General features: G+C 41.3%; 1 long non-coding RNA gene across 1 annotated transcript in view; it reads left to right on the top strand.

The window, feature by feature from the left end:
* LOC138956630 (uncharacterized) overlaps positions 1-3,625 on the top strand; it is a 3,972-nt gene extending 347 nt beyond the window's left edge. Inside the window, exons 1-3 of the long non-coding RNA XR_011452729.1 lie at positions 1-302; positions 2,603-2,679; positions 3,531-3,625. The exon at positions 1-302 is cut by the window's left edge and continues 347 nt beyond it. This is a non-coding gene — a long non-coding RNA (uncharacterized lncRNA). The remainder of the gene's footprint in view (positions 303-2,602; positions 2,680-3,530) is intronic.
* The last annotated feature ends 1,375 nt before the right edge of the window (positions 3,626-5,000 follow it).

Raw genomic sequence — 5,000 nt, 5'->3', positions numbered from 1 at the left:
TATCTCCTCCCAAACCCGGCCGATTTGGGCCCCGATTTCCGCGGTACTTAGGAACGTTTGGCGGCGGACAGGTTCCGCCCGGTTAGAATAGCCGATTCCGAAGCCAAATGGCTTTTTCTGGCATTCTGACGCGCCATTTCTTAGCAGACGACTCGACCGGAAGACCTCCCCATTGGTTGTTAAAGAACCGTGTCTCCCATTGGCTCAGACACTCAGTTCCGCCCGCACGACATGCGGCATCTACAACTACAAGCAAGTTCGACTCGGCGAATGTTTGTTCAGGCATCGACCAAGCGCGACAGGTAAGTCAGTCTCCTTCTTAAAGTGTTCCGAAACCATTTTACCACAGTGTACTGTAACCAGAATTTATCTTTACTTTCGTTTTGTTCCTATTGTGCTACGATCTGCAAATTGTAAGGTTCCGAAAGTGTCGTCTGTCGAACCGGTGTCACGTCGTGAGTTTACACTGTCCTGAGTTTACGCTGTGGCCCCAATGCGCATGCGTCGAAATATACGTCACTTCCGCCATCGTGAATTTGCCGAACTCCGGCGAAGCCGGTTCGGTTTTCACTTTGAGTAAGGAAGGTGTCAATCACGTTTTTAGTGATCATAACCCGCACGATGGAACAGTTCGCTGATCAGATGCTTTCTTTGAAACATTTTCTCCGAAATCACACGCACCGAGGCAGAAACAAAATACAAACAAAAATACAGAACAGAAGAAAACAGAACAGAACCCCACCCAAAAACACCCACCACACTGGGGCGCATGCGGCGACTCTGGGAACCAAGGATGAGAGAGAGTAAACGTTCATTCAAGTTTATGTTAACACATTTACAATTTGCTATTTCTCTCTTTATTTTGATTATCACGATAATTCATTTATGTCACTGCAACAAACAACACTTATATTAAGTCAACTCAAAACCCAGACGCATACATAATATAAGACAAGTATCCATTTTGATTTTGGCAACTAGACTAGAGGAAGCATTTCTGATTCCGAACATATCCAGCTTTATGTGTGTGTTTTTTTTAACACAAACATGAAAAAGGTGACTAAAACAATTTCTACGAGGGAGCATATAATTATAAATAGTCCAAGGTAACAAACACAAAACCATCGATTCCCACTATTCTAAAATTCAAATCTAATCTCAGTAAATTTGTTGAGAAAAAAATCTACACCTTTTCTTCACTCGCAGACCACTGACAAACACAAACCCATCGATTTCCCACTGAATTCTTTGATACAGTGGCGAACGCGATCGGCGAAACAAAGACGGTCACCGTGGCAACCTCAAAAATGCTTTGGTAAATTCACATCATCATAAACTCACGACGCTGTAGGCGTCGTGAATTTGGTCAGGAAGTGACGCATATTTCGACGCACACGCATTGGGGCCACTGCGTAAACTCAGGACAGTGTAAACTCACGCCGTGACACCGGCAGCTGTCTCCTAGCTCTGTCAAAACTTGCTGAACCCGTAAAAACACAAGTAAGCCAATTTTATTCTTCGTATATGAGGATAACAACTCAGTATGATTATATTCTAGGTTTGATATGACCATGACTATGATTTAGGTTGGTTTTGATGCCTTTCATTTGCATTTCGAGTTCGTGACTCGAAGTTCCACGTGTGTTTTGGTTACGTCAGCAACTGACTGTGGGCAGTTTTGACATCATTGTAGATCTCTTTTTCGTTGAGAATAGTTTATTTAATAGCAAAGACACTCTAACAAGATTTTGCAGAAGAGTTGCTGCCTAAAACCTTTCAATTGTTGGAAATCGTGCCAATGTTCTATTTTTTTGGATATTTGTTCATTTCGTTTTTAGTGTACTCCACTTCAAGGTGGTTTAGTGAGTGTGATTTTGATTACTTCCCTTGAGTTGGAAAAGTATTTTGTTTCACAAATGTTCTGAGTATGGTTTTAGTTTGTTCTTTCAGATTTTCACCATAGCGACTAAGTACCAATGAATTGATAGCAAATGCAGGTTCTACAAATGTCAGCATATTTAATTTATTTGGGTGATTGCAAGTGCACGTTCTGCAAATTTGGAGACATAGCTCAGTTGGTAGCGCGCTGGATTTGTATTCAGTTGGCCGCTGTCAGCGTGAGTTCGATCCCAGGTTCGGCAGAAATTTATTTCACAGAGTCAAGTTTGTGTGCAGACTATCTTCGGTGTCAGAACCCCCCCCCCCCCCCCCCCCCCGCCCCGCCCCCCCCCCCCCCCCCCCCGTGTACACTACATTGGGTGTGCACGTTAAAGATCCCACGATTGACAAAAGGGTCTTTCCTGGAAAAAAAATGCTTAGGCACAGTTAATAATTGTCTACTTATACCCGTGTGACTTGGAATAATAGGCCGTGAAAGGTAAATATGCGCCAAAATGGCTGCAATCTACTGGCCGTATAAAATTTCATCTCACACGGCATGACTGCAGAGCGCCTAGAACTGTACCCTCGGAATATGCGCGATATAAGCCTCATTGATTGATTGATTGAATTATGAGCTATGAATTTAACACGCTCAAGTTCAATTTTACCCATACACCTGTGTACAATCTATATATTCTTTTTCCTCATTTTCTTCACATAGGAAGACGCCATTCGCTTCCGCAGACAAGGCGACAGATCGGGGGATGTCCACTCGACAACTTTGTGCACTTTTGCCAGGTAAATCCCAATTAATTGACGAATGATTGTGCTCCAAACATCAGCATTTTTCATTAATTTGGGTCATAGCAAATGCAGGTTCTAAAAATTTCAGCATTTTTCATGTATTTGGGTGATTGCATGTGCACGTTCTGGGTTTAGTGAGTGTGATTTTGATTACTTCCCTTGAGTTGGAAAAGTATTTTGTTTCACAAATGTTCTGAGTATGGTTTTAGTTTGTTCTTTCAGATTTTCACCATAGCGACTAAGTACCAATGAATTGATAGCAAAATAATGCAGGTTCTACAATTGTCAGCATATTTAATTTGTTTGGGTGATTGCAAGTGCACGTTCTGCAAATTTGGAGACATAGCTCAGTTGGTAGCGCGCTGGATTTGTATTCAGTTGGCCGCTGTCAGCGTGAGTTCGATCCCAGGTTCGGCGGAAATTTATTTCACAGAGTCAACTTTGTGTGCAGACTCTCTTCGGTGTCAGAACCCCCCCCCCCCCCCCCCTTTACACTACATTGGGTGTGCACGTTAAAGATCCCACGATTGACAAAAGGGTCATTCTGGGAAAAAATTGCTTAGGCACAGTTAATAATTGTCTACCTATACCCGTGTGACTTGGAATAATAGGCCTTGAAAGGTAAATATGCGCCAAAATGGCTGCAATCTACTGGCCGTATAAAAGTTCATCTCACACGGCATCACTGCAGAGCGCCTAGAACTGTACCCACGGAATATGCGCGATATAAGCCTCATTGATTGATTGATTGAATTATGAGCTATGAATTTAACACGCTCAAGTTCAATTTTACCCATACACCTGTGTACAATCTATATATTCTTTTTCTCATTTTCTTCACATAGGAAGACGCCATTTGCTTCCGCAGACAAGGCGACAGATCGGGGGATGTCCACTCAACAACTTTGCGCACTTTTGCCAGGTAAATCCCAATTAATTGACGAATGATTGTGCTCCAAACATCAGCATTTTTCATTAATTTGGGTCATAGCAAATGCAGGTTCTAACAATTTCAGCATTTTTCATTTATTTGGGTGATTGCATGTGCACGTTCTGGGTTTAGTGAGTGTGATTTTGATTACTTCCCTTGAGTTGGAAAAGTATTTTGTTTCACAAATGTTCTGAGTATGGTTTTAGTTTGTTCTTTCAGATTTTCACCATAGCGACTAAGTACCAATGAATTGATAGCAAATGCAGGTTCTACAAATGTCAGCATATTTAATTTATTTGGGTGATTGCAAGTGCACGTTCTGCAAATTTGGAGACATAGCTCAGTTGGTAGCGCGCTGGATTTGTATTCAGTTGGCCGCTGTCAGCGTGAGTTCGATCCCAGGTTCGGCGGAAATTTATTTCACAGAGTCAACTTTGTGTGCAGACTCTCTTCGGTGTCAGACCCCCCCCCCCCCCCCCCCTCTTTTGCTGTACTTTTTGCAAGTACGGGTGTACTGATGTGCAACTATGATAGTGTTCTTCATTGCGATCATTAGTGCTGTCTTTTTATCCAGCTCCCAATTGTGAGCATGACGATGTGCACACAGTTCATTTGCACATTTAGCGTTGTGTGAGAGTGTTTTTCTCTATACATATGCATGGTGATCTGTAAACATTTTGCTTCTATGTAAACATGTTGTTGTTCGCAGAACCAACTTCACATTTTAACTACTTTTTATTCACATGTTTGCCAAAGTGTAAACATTTTGTTCCATTTAACGCTGGTTGTTTTTTTCCTGTCTCAAGACAGCTCAAGACATGTATGGTGATGTGTAAAAATATTGTTCTATGGGCACATTTTTTTGCACATTTATGTACTTCACTTATGTCAATGTAGCCGCTAATTTAAGTGCAGTCGATCGTACAAACATTTCATTGTGGGTGACTCGAGCAGTCGGCGAACTGCGACAAGATTTCTTTCCCAATTATATAATTGGTGTTACATATTGTTTTTGTACATTTTAACTAGCATGCATCTTAATTGAAGCGTAACAAAATCATGTTGTCACATTGACTGAATTCTCAGACTGTCCACATTGACTGAAATCTCAAAAGGGCACACATTAACGCTGTTTTATCCTTTCCCAATTATATGAAAATTTGATAGGCGTTTTATTGTTCACAGTACCAACTGTTACTTTTTCCTATTTGCTGATGTGTAAAACTGTTATTGTACGGTGCACACTATTTTCTCCCAATAAATTTATGGCATTTTGTTTTGTATGATGCCATCAAACATTTAACACGTTTTTGTTGCTTATTCACAATTAATTCTGTAATTTATAAAGAAGAAAATCCCGTGCGTAGCACGGGTATCACTAGTA

This window comes from Littorina saxatilis, unplaced genomic scaffold, assembly GCF_037325665.1.
Source record: "Littorina saxatilis isolate snail1 unplaced genomic scaffold, US_GU_Lsax_2.0 scaffold_1330, whole genome shotgun sequence".
Classification (NCBI taxonomy): domain Eukaryota; kingdom Metazoa; phylum Mollusca; class Gastropoda; order Littorinimorpha; family Littorinidae; genus Littorina; species Littorina saxatilis.
This window is presented reverse-complemented; position numbering and strand designations above follow the sequence as displayed.